The 19791-nt window shown below is 34.9% G+C and overlaps 1 long non-coding RNA gene across 1 annotated transcript in view; it reads right to left on the minus strand.

The window, feature by feature from the left end:
* The window catches only part of LOC103659012, a 47643-nt gene extending 31910 nt beyond the window's left edge, over positions 1–15733 (minus strand). Inside the window, exon 1 of the long non-coding RNA XR_567381.1 lies at positions 15586–15733. This is a non-coding gene — a long non-coding RNA (uncharacterized LOC103659012). The remainder of the gene's footprint in view (positions 1–15585) is intronic.
* Between the last annotated feature and the right edge of the window lie 4058 nt (positions 15734–19791).

Here is a 19791-nt window from a genome sequence, read left to right on the forward strand (position 1 = left end):
CAGAGTAACTGACAGAAATAGATAAAGATTATCATAGGACAAGTAACAAAAACTGTGGTCCCTAGGCCACAAACTTTCTAATAATGCTTTCATAGGAAAGAAGTAGGAAATACCAGATTTTTATTTGCTTGTCTCTGCTTCTTTTGGTTTGCTTATTTTGTTAAAAGATATATACATGGGTCAAGTTCAAAATTAAAAAAAGACATCTTTGAACCTGCTTCCTACATACCACATACCATGTTTCTGGTTGTTTTCTAACACTGACTGAGCCACCCAGGTGCCCCACATTTCCCTTTTCTTACACTATTTATCTCTGACGCATATATTTTTTCAAGCACTCTGTCATATCAAAAATTCTGTCAAATGACATTTTCCCCCAAAATTTCTTTCAGTTTTCCTGTTGCAGTCAAGATTAGCTGTTTTCCAGGTTTGTTATCTAGCAGTTCTTCTGGACCCTCATTTCACTGTTCTCTGGGGCTGGATTTACTTCTCTTGCATCCTAAGTCTTTCTCTTTCTTGATTGCCAGTGTCTCTAAAGGTACCTTACTAATGTTAGGTATAGGAGAAATAAAATTTCTGAGATCTTACATGTATGAAAATTTCTAAAGGATAATCTTTACATAAAATCTAAAGTAATTACTAGGCCACTACATTCAAATACATGTGTAATAAAATAATTGCTTTCTCTAGCTCCTTTCCCTTAACCAGTTTGATTGAATTATGGGCAATATACTAGATAAATGATTATAACTACTTTTCAAGACCACAGGAATGATTTGGAATCTTTTTATTAACAAACTTGATTTAATTAATATCAAATCTTTTTACTATATATTAGAATTCATTTTCTCTTGAAATGGTTCATATACCTACTAAGTGTAAATATATATGTGTGTGCATATACTTACAATACAAATCTTTGCTTAAAACTAATTTTCAATTAAAATATTTGCCTCTTGGGTGCCTAGGTGGCTCAATCGGTTGAGTGTCTGCCTTTGGCTCAGGTCATAATCTCTGGGTGCTGGGATCAAGCCCTGCATCCCTGGCTCCCTCTCCCTCTGCCTCTCCCGCCTCTCCCTGGCTTGTGCTCTCTCTCTCGGTCACTCACTCTCTCTCTCTAATAAATAAATAAAATCTTTAAAAAAAAAAAAAAACATTTGCCTCTGACTCATCCTCTTCTTCCCATTGGTTCCCTTCCCCCAAATACCACTACCAAGAGAGTACGTGTAAGAAAAATTTTGGAGCTTTTAAAGTACTGGTCAGAGGTAAGAAAGTCAAGGAACTTTGAAAAACAGAATTAATTTAGAAGAACTAATCCTGGGAACATCTGTATATGTGGTGATTCCCAGATCACTTTTTTAAAGTTATGACACTCTACAGATTAAAAACTCATTTGGGTTAATACGAATTTCTTTTAAAACATGAACATTTCTGGGACGCCTTAGTGGCTCAGTAGGTTAAGCGTCGGAGTCGTGATTTCAGCTCAGGTCATTATCTCATGGGTCATGGGATGGAGCCCCTGCACTCAGTGGGTGTCTGCTTAAGGTTTTCTCTCCCTTTTTCCTCTGCCCCTTCCCCCACTCGCTCTCTGTCTCTCTTTAAAAAAAAAAGTGAATATTTCTTAGAGAGTTTAGTAAGGAGGTGTCAGATTGCCACACTTTAAAGATAATCATCTCCACCTTCACCCCTTGATGTTTCTCTAACATCTAGCTAGGATTATCAGCATTGAGTCAGAGAAAGTAAAGTTAATTTTAGTGAATGGTAGAACAGGCGCTGGGCAGTTCCAAGGCATCCAAAGTGTGTATCAAGTTAATGTGGCTCTGGCATCAGTCTCAAAAGGTAAAATTTGTCAGGTGAACCCATAGGAAACAGAAGAGATTCTAAGAGGGCGAATGATAGTTGTGGCAGCTGCTTCATCACAGTAAGATAACAGCGGATAGAGGTAAACAGGAGCTAAACTGGCTGTGATAAGACTCAGACATTTCCACATACTCCAGTGGCCTCCCACAGCACTTAAAATAAATCCAAATGCTTTACTGAGACCTATAAGGCTCTACAGGATCGGACATTTGTTTATTTCTTCGTCCCCATCTCATACTACCACTTTCTTCTCAGCTCACTAAATTTCAGCCACATTGGTATTCTAGCTATTTCTCGAACAGGCTAAACTGGTTCTTGCCTTAGGCCTTTGCACTTGGTGTTCCCTCTGCTGGGAACGCCCAGCCCCAGACCACCTGGTGTCTTTTCACATCATTCATGGCCCAGCTCAGATGTCACCTCCTCAGAAAGGTCTTCCAATTTAAAATAGACACTCTCCACTTCCACCAGCCCCCCTTCCTGCATTCTCTATCTCTCTACTCTGTTTATCTTCCCAGCACTTATCACTTTCTGAAATTATCTTGTTTATTTATGTCCTGTTGCCTGCCTTTGCCCTGAGCCTCTAAGTACTTGAGAGCAGAGATTTTGTCTTGTTACCTTTATGTCCTCAGTTCCTAAAATCATTCCTGGCTTGTAGTAGGTATTCAATAAATGGATGTTGAATGAATAACTAAATAAATGAGCTGCAGTGATGATGATGTAGGAATTAAGACAGAGTATCAGCTTGCTGGTCTGAGAGGGTGGAAGAAGTGCGGGTAGGGAAAAGCTATGATGTAGTAGACAATGTGTTCAGGATGGAATAAAAGTTCAAATTTGCCATTCTGTGACATGGAAAAGTTATCCTTGCTGAATGTCACTTTCCTCGGCTGTGAAATGAAGATAACTATTGTAATATGTCTAATTTAAAGATTCAGTTAGGTGAAATAATGAATATATAAATATATACATAAAGAGTAAGGTGCAGAGAAGGAACCCAATAAATAGTAGACATTATTACCATCAATACTGAGCCAAATAAATTTCTGCATGCTTGGTGTGTTGACATTGAGGATGGGAAAGCTTAAAAACTTCCTATTCAATTTTCTTATTTTTCTAAAATATGCTTTTTATACAATTTATTATGTTTATAAAGGTAACAGTAACTTTAGTGTATTTTGCATATCAAATAAAATATTCATATAGATTTGGTTTTCTGATGCAGCCAAATAATAAATTGGACCATAAAGTATGAATACTGTACCTAGCGATGAAATAGTAGTATACATGAATAGAAGAGACATAATGGTTGGTCATAAAATACGATTAACCTAGTTGAAACAAAAGGCCTTAGTACCTCACAAGTGGTGAACTCATTAGTGGGTTATAGGAGTTCCACATGAGTGAAGAAATCATGTATAATGGTTGCTCATTACATACCCTATTTATTCGTAGGTTGCCTTTTTTGAAGCTTGTTTTTTCAATAAAGTTTAAGCAAGAAGAGAGAAAAGTATAATTTAAGAATATACCAACTATATTTAAAAACAGTATTATTGTTAGAACTTGGTCTGTATTAATCAAAAGAAACTTAACCCTTAATGATAAAGTATGTTTGGTCTGTATTCCATGTATGACCAAGCCATTTAACACTGCTTTCAAATCAAGACTTTTATGAAGCAGAACCTTTTGATGGGCTATTTCTTCCCTCTCTCCTTTTTATTATTACCATTACTGCTTCTGTAGCCTGATTCACCACCACGGCTATGACTTTGGGTAGTACAATTAAACTTGCTGGGCCTCAGTTTCCACATTTATAATCTGATAAGTAGGACACCAATGTTGCTGACTGTACCTCATACTTAAAACATGATAATACTTGTGGATGTTGGAAGCACTTTAAAATACCATATGTATGCAGTATGTTATTACAGAGCATTCAGTACAGTGCCTTTTATATAATGGGTGCTCAATAAATATTAACTTAATGAAAAGAACTATTGTGATAACTGGCCCAGCCTTGTTATACAAAAATAGACTGGATAGGAGTCTGACTTACCTCCCTTACATGTATTTATATCTTTAAGTGCCAGGTGACAAACATAGCAAACATACAAATGCTTGCCTCATATTTCTCTCCATTAAGATAATTTGAGAATTAAAGTGTGACTATATTTCACCAATACTAAGGCTTCTCTGTACACAGTAGCAAATGTTTTAAATATGTCTTCATTTGAAAATTTTATATATTTTTAACTGGTTTTCTTTTCTTTTTTTTTCAAGTTTTTATTTAAATTCAAGTTAGTTAACATACAGTGTAATATCAGTTTCCGGTGTAGAATTTAGTGATTCAGCACTTACATACAACACCCAGTGCTAATCACAATAAGTAAACTGGTTTTCAATAGGAATTAGTAATTTAGTGGATTTTTTAAAGAGATTTTATTTATTTTTTTGACAGAGAAAGAGAGAGCACAACAGGGGGAGCAGCAGGCAGAGGGAGAGGGAGAAGCAGGCTTCCTGCTGAGCAGGGAGCACAATACAGGGCTCAATCCCAGGACCCTGAGGTCATGACCTGAACTGAAGGCAGACGCTTAACCGACTGAGCCACCCAGGTACCCCAATTTAGTAGATTTTTAAATGTATTGTAATATTTAAGACACTGAAATATCTGCTGAAAATGTTCATATTTGAATAAAAGCCTGTGTTTGCAGTGTTAGACAACATTATGGTGTCATCAGAATACTATGTACTCAAATTTCAAATTCAGTTTTTGGGTTCTGTTAAAATAATCTCAAGAATAATCTCTGATAGTTTATGACTGAAAGGCACAAACGATAGACTAAGCTAACTAAATTAGTGATCATTTTTTTAACCCAATGAAATAGATTAATACAGGCTATTCCTTTGATTAATGCAGACTGAAATATTTTATTGTTTCTCAAGAATGAAATTTTAATCTGAGGCATCCAACTACCCTAACTCTTCCTTTAATTTGCCAATTAACTGCATCAGTCACTCTTTTATTTATTTTTTTCAACAATATTTTGAGTGTGTGATGGGCAATACATCAGGCTCAGGAGAGCAGAAATAATTAAGAGTGGTCCTTATGCCAGAAGAGGTCATAGCCTCATAGGCAGTACTAATGGGGGAAAAAAAAGTATACTACTTAATAAAGGCAAAAAGACTTTGCAGATTAATTTTCAAAGTAACTAGCCAAATTCAAAATATCTTCTTTGGGTTGGGCTGCTAGTCTAACTCTCTACATTGATATTTGAAATGGCTTCATTTCATATAGGTGTTTAGTGAAGGCAATATAGGGTAAGGTTTGAGAGCATGGAACCTGGAGCTAGACATGTGAGTTTGGATTCTAGGTCTAATCCTTATGAACAGTGTGACCTTGATCTTATTACTTAACCTTGTTGGGTCTCAGTTTGTTCATCTGCAAAATGTAGATAATAAGAGTACCTCACCTCACAGGCTACAGGTTTTCAGAGCAAAGCACTTAGAAAAGTGCCTGACACAGTATAAATAATAGAAGTATTAACTATACCGGAATAAATAAAATATTTGTCTAAATAAACTATGATAATTGTAATTATAATGTGATACATGGTGATTATATATATTATATAGATATCTATATGCATAGATATAGAGATGACATAAATATATAGATGACAAACAAAGCAGTGTGCTAGTACTAGTAAACTGAAAGTTATGTCATAGATGAGGAGCATACTACTTTTATTGAGATAGAAGCATAAATAAGGGGGTGCCTGGGTAGCTCAGTTGGTTAAGTGACTGCCTTTGGCTCAGGTCATGATCTTGGGGTCCTGAGATCGAGCCCCACATCGGGATCCCTGCTCAGTGGGAAGTCTGCTTCTCCCTTTCCCTCTGTTGCTCCCCCTGCTTGGGCTCTTTCTCTCTCAAATAAATAAATAAATAAAATCTTAAAAAAAAAAAAAAAGGAAGCATAAACAAGACTTCCTCCTTTGTCTGCTCACCAAAAATTGCAAATTTACCTTTTTATAATGTATATGTTTGAAGCAAAGCTGTGTTGACTTGGACTGGCACATTTTAGGAATCACTATTATACTCCTTAAATCCTGAGGATACAGGAAGGAAAGATGTAAGTCAAATAGAATAATTCCTAGCCATAGATATTTATATTTTTAATAACTTGATTCCATAGGAATTATTATCTAGCGCTACAACACTTAAATCAATTTATAGAGTTTAAAAAAATAAGTTCTACAGGTCTGAATCTAATTTAGGGCATATGAAAATTCTTGATGTTTTAAACTAAAGAATCATTGAACACTACATCAAAAACTTATAATGTACTATACAGTGTCTAACTGAACATAATAAAAAAAAAACCTCAGAGAAATAGAGCAGCCTCCCTAATTGAAATAAAACACTAAGTCTCCCATGATTTGAGTCAGGTAATATTTTAATTTTAATAAAATGACCTTTGTAAAAATGGGACAAAATAAACAGATTGGCTAGTTAATAAACACTGCTATATACAAAAATATTTCTTAATACATGCTTAGGCCTTAGAGTTCAAGAAAGCAGGCACTTCTGGCAGCTAGTGATGTTGATAGCTAAGCAAGTCCATGTAGAACATAAAGACAAAAGGAAAAGCTCAAAAGAAAGGCATCTAGGACTCTTCTCAATGAAGAATCTCCTTCTTGGTTTTTAATTGCTAAATTCTTACCAAGTGTCGTTTTAATAGGATAGACTTTCCTCAGAAACTTATTTATTTTTAATTACATAAAATTCATAAAAGCATTATTTATTTTATTTGCATACCTTCTTGCAACTTTTCAAAGTAAGTAATAATACATATTCTGTATTACTATAATTAGCAATAATTTTTCCTGTTATATAATATTCCATTGGGAGACTATATCACAATTTTATCATTCTATGGCTAGACATTTGGGTTGTGTCTAGTTTTGTTTTGTTTTGTTTTTTGCTTTTATACACAATTTTTCTATAATTATAATAAAAGCATGATACGGAATGAATAAAAGTAAGGGGCATCAGACTAGATGATACCACTTGCATAAAACTCAAAAACAAGAAAAACTTTGTGATATCTTGTTTGGGGGGTTTATGCATATATAAAGAAAACTATTTTTTAAGTAACAAAATGTTAAACATAAAATGCATGAAAGTGATTATTGCTGAGGATAAGACAGAGAAAAGCACACTGATTTAACAGTATTTGTAACAGTCTTTTAAAAAATATATTTATGGTGAGTTCAAGAAGGTCCGTTTTTAAAATGTGCTTTATATCTCATATAAAATATCTTATATCTATTTTGTATGTATAAAGTGGTAAATAGTTTCAAAATTAGAAAATATATTATTATATTTGTTTTTCAAACCAACTCTGTGAGGCAGACTGAGTAGATACAGCTGCCCTTGTTTTACAGATGAGGGAAATGATATTTGAGTAATTTACCCAAGGTCTAATTGATGTAAATTTTGAAGAAGGACTAGAAACTTCTCTTCATTAATCAATCAAATAATTAATTCAATAAACATTTCCTCCCCTACTCCTCCTCTCTGGGAGAGGTACTACCATCCATCTAATGCCTCAGCTACAAACCTGAGAATCATTCATAATGCTTCCCTCTCTCTACTTATACAACTAATTAGTTACCAATTCCTACTAATATTATCTCCTTAATAGACTTAAGTCAGTTCCTTTCTCATTATTCCCAGGGGCATGACCTTATAGATTAATCTATCTTCATTTTATCCTCAGATTGAGACAACCACCGTCTTACCTTGTCACCAGTCAATTACTACAGTCTTATCTCAATCAAATCCATTGTCAGAGGGAAAACCAGAGTGCCCGTTTTAACATGGGACTCTGGCTTCCATTCCTAATATTTTTTTAATGGCTCCATATTCCCTCCAGGATGAATTTGATGCTTCTCATTATAGTACAAAGCCCTCCACAGCCTGGCTCCTGCTGATGCCTCTAGATTGGTTTCTTACTATTCTACTAGCTCATGCAATACACTTTACTTGCTGGTTTCCAGGACACAGATTCTTTTAAAGGTACTCACAGGCTCTGGAAATTATTCCTTTTGGAAATCTACATCTTATCAGACATATTACAGTAAATTCACATTCCACAAGAATAGCTTACAAAAAACTGAGATCTGAGCAGAGGTGTAGTTGGCTGGTTGACATAATACCACATTTTATAAAACTGAATCAAATTCATTCATTCATTCAATACTTATTAGGTGGCTACTATAGGCTAGTTTTTATTTTAGGTTCTGAAATACTTCAGTCAACAAAATAGGTAAGTTCCTACTTTTGTAGAGCCTACATTCTATGTTTTAACTATATTTTGCTATAATTAGTTCATGGTTGATTTAATTAAAAAATGTCTCCTTTTTATATTTCAGAACCCCTCCCCCCAAAATAGTGTTTTTAGGTCTCAAACATTTTTGCCATCCTTTGAAAGCTCATAGGCCTTTAGCAACTGTGCCTCTAGTACTGTTCACTGGTAAAGTAGCCTAGATAGGGTACTATCATCACTCCTGTCCCCAAACTTTCACATGCTGCTCCCTCTGCCTGCCACAATTTTGTACTCCATTCCCTACTCCTTGAAATCCAGTTGAATTTACTTACCTAGCTAACCCTTACGTGTCTTTCCAGAGGAAATTCAGACTCGTCTTTTGCCAGAAATCTTTCCCTATCTAATGCGCCAGCCCTACCCCCAAGTCCAGAACATATCTAATAAAACTGTTATCATATTGCTTTCTTGCTCAAAATCTTCCACTGGCATTCTATCATGCTTAGAATAAAATCCAGAGTCCTTACCATGGTTTTACAAGATTTTATATGATTTCACCATTGGCTAACTTTCCTAGTTCATATCCTTCTTCTTATCCTTCCTCTGTTCTAGTTACATTGGCCCTCCTGATGTTTTGACACATGCCAAATATGCTCCTGTCCCAGGACCTTTGCATTTGCTGTTATCTCAGTTTGAAACACTCTTATTCACATACTAGCATGACTTGCTTCCTTACTTCATTCTAAAATCTTCTCAAAACTTGCCTCTTTGAAAAGCCTTCCCTAAACACCGTATCTAAAATAGGACTTTCTTGTTACTCTTTCTTCTTTCCAGACTTTCAAAAAAAGATTTATTTATTTAGTTTTAGAGAGAGAGAGTGGGAGTAGGGGGAGGGGCAAAGGGAAAGGGAGAGAGAGAATCTTAAACAGACTCCACTACCAGCATGAGCCCAATGTGGGCCTTGATCTCATGACCCTGAGATCATGACCTGAGCTGAAATCAAAAGTCGAATGCTTAACCAACTGAGCCACCCAGGCCCCTCTTCTTTCTAGGCTTTTTAATTTCTTTGTTGCATTTACCATTATTCTGACATTGTATTATGTATTTGGTTGTTTATTGTCTGTCCCACTCAGAATCATGTAAACTCTAAGAATTCTTGCCTGTTTTGTTCACTGCTAAACCCCAGCACCTACAAGTGTGTCCGACACACAGTAGGAGGTTAATAACTGGATTTTGGATGACTGAATGGCACTAACCACAAAAAGCTATAGTCTCTGTAGATATTATAATCAGGGAGACATGTGTTCCTCTATGCCCTCTTACAGCATGCTGCATTAATGAAAATCAGTTTATTTGCTCCTTTTCCCCACTTCACTGTCAACTGCTGAAGGACAGAAACTGTCTTATCTTAATGGTTAGGATACAGTGGGACTAAAGCAGGCTCAATTAACATTTGCCATGAGAAAGGCATTGAGTGGTCTTCACTGTGCAAGGTATTACACTAGGTGCTTAGAATTTAAATTTTTTATCAATCTAGAATAAGCACCAATTAGCAAACACAGATGGCCTAATCTTGCTTTCCCCATAATGCTTTCTAGTACTTTCCCACTAGCTCACCCCAGTGCTTGATAACTCTTCTCTCTGTTGTTTCCCCTAAACTGAGTTCAGTATCTCTACCTTATTGCAATAGTCATGATCCCTGCTCAATACTCTTAAATAAAGCCTTCCTTGCTAAACTTTCTCTAGTGCAATTTTCCTTTGATAGTTCCCATCATGTGTCTTTGTTCTCTCTTCAATTTCTGTTGCCCTGTAACATAGTAGGAACCAATTTGTTCATTTCCTTTACAAAAGGTAGTATCAAACTTGAGTCATGGTATAGATCCCCTTTTTTTTAAAAGAGGGGTAGAAAATAAACTTCTTGCAGACCTCCTAACCTACGGAAACACACCTTTTTATTTAAAATGTATATACAAAAGAGATCTTTTATAACTGGTACTTTTTAAAAGATCATCATCAAAACAAAAACACAAATTTGAAACATTATTATGGAAATTTTGACCCTGTCTCCTTCGAAGTTTTCCAGAGATCCTGGGAAAGCAGTTTGAGAAACTAGTTAGAGCCACAACCAATTCTCTTCCTGGTGAGATAGCTATTTTTATGCAAAATAGGTGGTAATAACTCACCTTGAATTTTAACCTTCTATGTTGAATTTTGTTTTAACTTTCTATTCTAAAGAAACAGTACTTTAAGAGCCAAAAAGAATGGATCAAGAGAATCACTGACCCACAAAGGAAGTTTCTATTAAAGAATCCTGACCTTTAACATGTAAAGCTATAATTTGGAATTTCCTTTATTTATGTTTTATCTACTCTCTGGTGTACATATTTAAAGCTCTATTTTGCCCTCTAAGTGTGTGAACTTAGCCACTGATGCAAACTGTAATCAGCCTCTCTGCTCTCCTTTTAGAAAGTTCTATCTATATCAAATGGCCTCGATGTGTAACAATTGGCAGATGACCGTCTGGGATTACAGCATACTACTTAAACAAATGATTTGCCCATACAGACCCAGGTATTCATGATTTTAAGGTAGGAACATTTATTTGAATACTAGGGAAAAACTCCTAATAGGTTGATTTTGCTTATAATGAATATGTTAAAAGCTGCTTTTTCAAAGAAAAGTTCCATCTATGTCTTAATTAGTATTAATTTTTATCAATACTACACAGTGTTTTTTTTCTCATGTGTATAACATATAAATAATATATCTGAAAATTTACTAGGATGAACTATATAACATAACATAGGAATACATAAAACAAATGGTCAAATTCCTAATAGAACTTTTCTCCCTTAGATTCATGTTCATTCCTTTATAAAATCAATTACTCAGGTCCTGAACAAAACAATAGAGATAGTTGTTTAATACTTGCCAGCTAGTATTAATAATTTATAATTTAAAAGAACTCAAGCATAATTCACACACTATTTACAGAAATCTGGACATATGGGGGCACTTGCAGAAGTGCATCCAGCATCTAGGACTTTTTGTCAGAGAAGTTGTGAGAGGCATGCAGGTGGGGTAGGAGGAGAATGTGACCACAGGAAAGCAAAAGCAACTAAAACATATATTCTGTTCAGGGTTGTGAAAGCCAAGAATGCACAGCTGAAGGAATTCCTGAGATACCAGCTCCTGAAAGATTTGTAGATTTCAGGTTGTTGATAGTAAATCTAAATACGCTGGGATGAAATAGTTGGTGGTTTTTTTTCCCTTTTATGCAGTTTTTTTCTTTGCATGTTCCTGATCCATGCATACAGTATGTGATCCATAAATGTGGATTAACTAAAACACAAGAATCTTCTGTCCCTAATTCTATTGAAAAGTACACTTGTGCTAGCTTTTCTACTCTGAAGAGAAAGGTAAAATCAGTGTCGTTTAAGGCAGCAGTGGCTTTAATGAGGGTGAGTCATAGCACTCAGGGAGGCAAACCTATTTATTTTTATTACACAACATGCTTAACTGGGACCATTTTTAAAAGGCCAAATGACAGACAGAGGCCAAGATTAGATGCATCCTCAGTAGACAGCTGGCATGCCCTGCCAGAACAAGGATTTAGAGTGTAGCTGGTTAAGAAATAGCCAACAACTGGGAGAAGGGAGAAGTAGAGAAAAATAAACTCCCTGAAGAAAGTAAAAAAAAAAAAAAAAAAAAAAAAAAAAAAAACAGGTCACAGTAATTTCCCTCAGGACTAAACTGTGTGACATAGCTTTTGCTTTAAATCAGAAATTTCAGAGTAAGAGGAACTAGGAAAGAACCTAAACCATGGGGAATAATGTCGCTATTGTCTTTGGGAGGGCTCAAATAAAAAGTTACTGAGTCTTTTCTAAACCAACTGGCTTAATGGTGTGCTATTTCTCAAAAAGAACTTGCTTCTAGGAAAAAGGAATTAGGTTTGTTTTCCCATTTCACATTCAATTACACTAGTGAATTTGATAACTAATCAGCTAAGGTGGATATAGTGAAAAGAAACTTCCTTGTACTGTGGCAAAAAAATGTATTCCAATACTTATCAGGTGACTTAGTATTGGACACATGACATCATGGAAGCAAATTCATTGTTGACCATTCCCAAAAGTTACAATGCTGTTTCTAGCTTCTTCTAAAAATGACCGTCCTGTCTATAGTTAGCCTTTCCAAGGATGCCACTTGCCTGCCTTTAAACTAAACAATAGTTTAGTGCGTAAATTTGCATTTGGGCTTGAGGATCTTCCCTTGAACACATTTTACTTTTTTTTCCAGAAGCAATATAAAAAAAATTACCCAAGCCTAAAACAAGTGAACAGCTCCCCAGAAATAAACGGTGTACTTCTGAGATGCAGGAATTCCAAGAGTCAAGGGCTTCATGCACTAAAGAAACATAGAAAAGAATCAAGGGCACCTTCTTGATCCGAACTACAGAAGCTGCAGGGGAAGTTGGAGCTGCACTAGCTGAACACCCTGAGAGAGAGAGACAAGACTGTGTGGAGATCCTCAGGGATAGAAGGGAAAGAAGTGATACCTCTGTATTGTCAGGAACTAACACATTGCCTGGAACTCAGTAAATTTTTGTTCAAATACTAAGGATGACTTTTGATATGGCAGTTATGAATAATTCTGCACAGTACAAAAAACTGCTATAGATAATTAAAGTTAACTGTAAAATCATACAAAAGTTTTCCAGTAAGTTGAAACTTGTGTAGTTGTCTCAATACATTACATTTGGGAAGAAGATGGGGGAAATGGTGAATATGATATAAAGTGATTTTTTAAAAAATTAAAGCATAAAAGATGAGTTTACTATATGCTATATGATGACTTTCTAATTCTCAACTACGTAAAGATAATTGTTTCTTTGATGACATACATATTTTCCATATATACATATAATATATTTAATGTATATCCTCTTACATATATTTTTCCTAACAGTGAACAAAATGAGTCTTTACAAATTAAAAAATCTAAATAAAAACAATATAATTCATTCCTAACAAACTAATGCTCTGAAATATGAATGTTGTAGGTCAATGGCTATATCAAAACACTAAGATTTTGAGAATATACATCTATTTAATACATAAAGCAATACATTTATAGCACAGAGCATTGATATAAGTGTGGGGAAAGTTTTCCTTAAAAGAAATAATTTCAAAGTCACTCTGTATATATAAAGATGATTCTCACGGCAGTCCCCCAATTAACAGGGAGAGAAAAAGAGAGAGAATTTAATTATTGTGCATTAAGAACTTTTTTATTCCCTACGATGGCTGCTGAGAGAAGGGTTGGTGGGGCCCACAGTAAGGTAAACAGAGAGTAAGGAAGGAGAAGCATGCAGAATACAGGAAGAGAGGACCTAGGGAGAGTGTCTCAATAATGGGAAATGGCTTGGGGATGTGAAACACAAGGAAATTCATCTTGAACTAGAAGTTGTCTGTTATGCAATCTTGAAAAAATAAACCTTGTCTTTGTCTTCAGACTTTCAGGGTTTGGTAGAGACATTGTCATTTTTTGTCACAATTAAAAATATTTTGATATGTACTATAGTCAAATGAGCTTCAGAAGGACAACTATATTTATTTTTAACATGTATTGCTTTGACACTCTGAAAAATATTTTTATTGTGGAAAATTTCAGCAACATAAAATGGTAGAGGTCAATAAAATTAAGTTATCACCTAACTTAAGTAATGATCAACTCATAGTTGATTTTGGTTTATAAACTCCACTGCCTCCTCCATTGCCTGCCTATGCTGAACTATTTTGAAGCAAATGCCAAACATCATTATCATTTTATTCATAAATATTTCAGCATATTTCTTTAAAATAAAAGAACTTAATAAAAAACCCTCACGGTACCATTATCACACATAAATTTTACCAATAATTTTTTTTTCATAATCATCTAGCCAGTGTTCAAATTTTCCTAATTGTCTCATAAATGTTTTTAATTGTCTTTCAAGTTCAGGTCCACATAAGGTCCAAATTTTGCAACTGATTGATGTATGCCTTAAATTTCTTTTACTCCAAAGCTTTCCTTTCTATCTCTTTACATGTTTATGAAAATGGGCTATGTATCCATTAGAATCTAGTTTTTGTATCACTGGTAAGTAATAACAAAATTTTGAATTTTACCAATCTATTAGATGAGAAACTGTATCTCAGTGGATTTTAACTTATTATATGTGATATTGAGCCTTGTGATCCTTTTTTTATGATCTTACTATCCATATCTCTTGTCCATTATTCCAGTGTGTTGTTATTTTCTTCTCTATTTTAGAAGCCCTTTATATATTAAGGATATTAATTCTTTGTGACATAAATTAAAAATCATTTTTGTCTCAGTTTGTCACTTGTCTTTTTATTTTGCTGTCATAGTTGTGTGTGTCTGTTTATGTGTGTCTTGATATACCAAATAAAAATTTATTTTTATGTAGTCCACTATGTTGGAGACTATATAGTATAAAGAGCCTGGCTCAAATCTCTCTTCTCTTGGAGTCAAGTTGATTATTATCTCCGAGTTTTTTTTTTTTTTCCTTTCTTTTTTTAATCTCAGCTTCACCGAAGTAAAATGGACAAATAAAATTGTAAGATAGTTAAGGTGTGCATCATGGTGATCTGATATATGTATACACTACGAAAGAATTCCCCCCAACCATCTAGTTAATTAACACATCCATCATCTCACATATTTATCTCCTTTTGTGTGTGTATGAGAACAGTTATGTTCTATTCTCATAGCAAATTTCATTATACAATAGAGTGTTATCAGCTATATATATTTATTCATGGAATAAATTGATACGTTGACCCTATCTACCTTGTAGAATTTTTGTGAGTGTGAAATAAGCCTACCTGTGTCAAATGCCATTACTTGCTGGATATTACAGCTATTGAACAGCTAAAATAGCTGTTCAATAAATACTAGTTCTCTCTTCCCAACACCTTTTTCTTTACTCTATGTACACAGCCTAATGATACAGAATGAATCATGTATTTGCCTTGAGATTCTAGGGAAGAATAGCTTTTCCTCAGGTAAGGTCAGTGTATGTCAAATACTGTCCCAGGAACCTGAGCTGCATCTCTTAACCTTTTCCAGATTATAAAAAATCTCCTTGGATTGCCAAAATGAACTGGGATATTTACTGGCTCTTATGAAGCATGACTTACCAGGTTAATTTAAGAGCTCAAGTGTTTCAGAGGACATTTGTCAGTTGGATTAGAAACATCTCTAGTAACCAGCAGAACGTATCATAGCATTATCTGGCTCTATATTTAGAGATTACTGGGAGTAATGGAGGGAAATTAATAAGGTAAGAACAAAAATAATGATGAAGATTGCTCTTTGAATGGATGCAAAAACCGATGTACCTTTCAAGGCTGCAAGAAGCTCTCGCTGATTCTGTAGGACGTTGTCTGCTTGTAAGGAGACATAATATAAATGCCCACCATCCACTTGTGCTCAAAAACCATTCATGAGTTAAGAAAATTGGATCCAGGTTGATCTGAAGATTTCTTGGAAAATATCTATAAAGAAAAAAAAACTTCTTGATAAAACAAGAAGGAAGACATATATACTTAACTTCAGGAAATATTTACTTAAAGACAGTTTTTAACACATATTTAAGAATGATGGGGCTAATTACATATGAATCCCATCTCATTAAATTAGGTTTTGAAGGACCTTTACTTGAAATCCTCTTGTTAACAGTTAGACAGTAGTCTTCATTTTAGCCATTTCCTTGATCACCATGGAATTAACCCTTCAAATTAGTCTGGATCAGTGTGGATTTACATTATAAACTACAAAAGTTGGTCTATAGACATGACAGACAAGGCAAAAGAAATGAACACTTCAAAACACTACCAATTTAGTGACCTACTTTTAAGGAAGATTAACCTATAGTGAGGATGTGAAACTAAATTAAATTCCAGTTAAATACAAATATTTTTCTTCACATACTGAGTCATCTGATTCAGACCCTGCAGGGTGCAGTGTTACCTTGCTTGGTGAACTACATAATTATTTATAGAGTTTCTCAGTATTAAGCTTACCCCTTATCTAACTTTACACAGGCAGTCTAGTTAGTGACTCTCATAGAGATATCCTGCTGCATAATATGGTCCCACATGGTAGGTCAGGGCCCAGATGCCCCTTTTTCCATTCTTTGTTGATGGTTTGAAAATATCAGGACAATGACTGCATGCCACATTGGTTTTATAATTCCTAATCTAATGTCTCTACGGGGGGCTCTAATTCCATATAATGTGTATAAAACACAGAGATAAATATTACTTATTATTGAGAATGGAGGTTCAAGGACCTATTGTGAAGCTTTGTACTTATTGATGGAATTCTAAAACTAGGTTATAAAAAAAAGTCATTTCTTGATGAAGCATTAATGATAAATAACAAGCCTTCAGGAGGCTAAAATACTTAACACTCAAAGACATTTCCATTTGAAGCATTTTAAGAATATGAACTAATGGAATGCAAATTGTATTTCTCATAGGGTACAATATTAGTTCTACGATGAAACTGATTTAGTGTTAATTGAGTGAAATCTTTTAAGTTCTTAAAAGTAACAATTTGTGTGTGTTTAAGAGAGAATGATTTTTGACTTAGATAATGTATATGGTTGACATTAGACCAGTTAGACATGTTTCTCTTAAGAATAGAGGAAGAGAAAAACTTCATGGAAACATAATGGTGAGAACATTTTCTTACTGCTCAAAGTAGAAATAAATAGGAAAAGAGAAGAAAGTGATAATGGTGTCACCTAAGGGAAAGCCTCCTAGAGCCAGACAGAACAAGATAAAGTCCAGATTAAGTTGTCCATTTTCTCTGAAGGTCAAACATGATCCTAAAGATAGCCTTAAGAAAATTCTTTAGGATAACTAGGATGCATAAAAGTATGAGGGACTGATGCCAGGCTGTCAATGTATTAATTTGCAATTAGAATGGGGACCATCATATAGTACTAGAATACTCTATTGTATTCTAGTATTGTATTCTTTTTCTATAGTCAAGCTCTGTATGTAAAACTAAATCGTAATCAGGAAGATGCCATTTCAGAGTAGAATCTGAACAAAAGGAGTTAAATGAATTAAACATGGATTTGCCTCATTCTAAGGTGACTTTACACACCCCTTTCAAAAAGTAAGGGGTTTGCCAATGGCACCAGAAATCAGTAAAGTCTATCAGCTATCACGACCTCCACCTATCTCCACTGGAGGAATAGTCTTGCCATTTGGATTGGAAATACCCGATGGCTGAGAGCTGAGTCTTTCTCTACCATACAGAGTGTTTGAATGGGCACTATTAACAGCAGCCTATATGACTTTTCTTTTTATTTCTATACTGATCAGTTGCCTTTCTGATGGACCTAGTTCTTTTGAGTGTGTGTGTGTGCAATGCATGTGTGTGTATAACTGGACTAGAGTTAAGCCTGATCATATGGCCTATCAGTCATCCTGTTTCTAGTGACTGCTTATCTCTTTACTAATTCATTACTTGTTGCTTTTACAATTTATTTCTCCATGGACAAGTTCACTTAATTTATTTCCAAGATCTTTGAGGGACATCTCTGTGTAGCCTCATACTTATAAATTAAATGTTATTATACACTTTCTTTTACCCCCCCCCCCAAAGGATAAATGGTGTGGCATAACAAAATTCTGACAATTGATAAAACGGTTCTACCTCTTCAACAAATGAAGTCTTTTTAGTAGTGTTAAACAAATTTCCATTTGATGGTACAATGATTTAGCATAATGAATAATTTGAATTATCTGTGGTTATAACTATCTGTTGAATGATTTATAGCATCTGAGCACCACCCACACAAATCCTATATAATCGTCATATGAGCTGACATAGGACATCAGGGAAAGAATTTGAGATTTGTTCCCAAGCTTAGGCTCCATATTATTTTCACTTTGTACTTTGTCCTGATTTGTTTTGAATACTATGATGTAAGCTTTATAACATTATTATGAAAACAAAAAAAAATATGCTATCTTCTTATTTCATATAAAAGAAAAGTGGAGTTTTAACCAGTAAAAACATGCTATCCCATATAATTTTTTCACAAACTATGCTCCTGAGATTTGTTTGAAAGCCTCACTGGATGATGCTGAATAATACTACATGAGTGAGGGCTTGAGTGTAGTACTTCGAATTACCTCATGATGTTTGCTTTAAGAAGAGTAACTCTGCTTTCTGAATTCTACTAAAAAATCAATTTGGTTGCTAAAATCAAGACTGTAATTTAAAAAATTTTCAAGACATTAGTCAATCCCTTAGCAAATAACTGGTCTTTATGGGCACTATCAGCACTTTAGAAGTTACCTTATTGAAACCACAATGATGGCTGGCAGCATAGTGCTTTTTGCATCAGCTCTAGTATAGTAGACAGAATCCTAGACTAGATGTATAGTAGAGAGAATCCTGGAGTAGGAATTAACAGATCTAGATTTTAATCCTCACTAACCCTATGATTTCAAAGGAGTATTTGATCCTTGTCTATTGGTCTCTGTCATGGGTTGAATTGTATTCCCTCAAAATCAGTATGTTGAAGTCCTAAGCCCTAGTACCTCAGAATATGACTTTATTGGAGATAGAATCTTTACAGAGGTAATCAAGTTAAAAATGAGGTCATTAGGGTGGACCCTAATCTGATATGATGGATGATCTTCTAAAACAGGAAAATTTGAATACAGACACACAAGGAGAACTATGTGAACATAAAAACAGGACAGAGGCCTGAATGAGATCTTTCCCTCATTGCTCTCAAGAGGAACTGGCCCTGACAACAACTTGATTTCAGACTTCTAGTCTTCAGAACTTTGAGACAATAAGTTTCTGTTGTTTAAGTCACTCTGATTGTGGTACTCTGTTATAGCAGCTCTAGCAAACTAATACAGCTTCTTTAATGCCAAAAGGTGATAATGAAATCATTCTTTAACAGCCCTCCAGGCCTTTATCTCTGTGTGCATTAATGAAATTATTCTCCTGTCTCTGTGCTGTTGCAATCATATTTCTGAAATGCAGATCTGGTCTTGTCAATGTCTTGCTTAAAGCCCTTCCCTGAAACACCAACAGAGTTAAGATTCACACCCCCATATATGGCAGACAGGGCCTTTCATAGTCTGATCCAAAGCCACCTTTTTGTAGCTTTTCAACCCCGAAATGCCATTGTCATCCATTTTCTCCCTAGAGAGTTCTGCCCTTTTCTTTGATTTGGGAGATGGGGACCAAGTGCAAAGGAATTGTGGGAACAGGAGCCTGGACAGCTTTGGAGAAGATTAAAAGGGAGAGGAGATGGAAAATAGGAGAAAGAAAGAAAAAATAGTACAATCACATTGTCTCTGTGTAAAACTTCATTGCTTAACGTTTTAGTCCAAACAAAATGAATTTGAAGGTATATATATTCAGATTTTTTTCTGTTGTCTGGTGTTGCCAAAAATTCTTCAAACTACTAGTGGCATGAATGGCTGCTTTGTAAAACATTTTAAAGTTAAAATTGAAGGATTTCATATATGAAAGCAGATACCTTAATAAAACCTTTCTATATA

Source organism: Ursus maritimus, unplaced genomic scaffold (genome assembly GCF_017311325.1).
Source record: "Ursus maritimus isolate PB19 unplaced genomic scaffold, ASM1731132v1 scaffold_3, whole genome shotgun sequence".
Classification (NCBI taxonomy): Eukaryota; Metazoa; Chordata; class Mammalia; order Carnivora; family Ursidae; genus Ursus; species Ursus maritimus.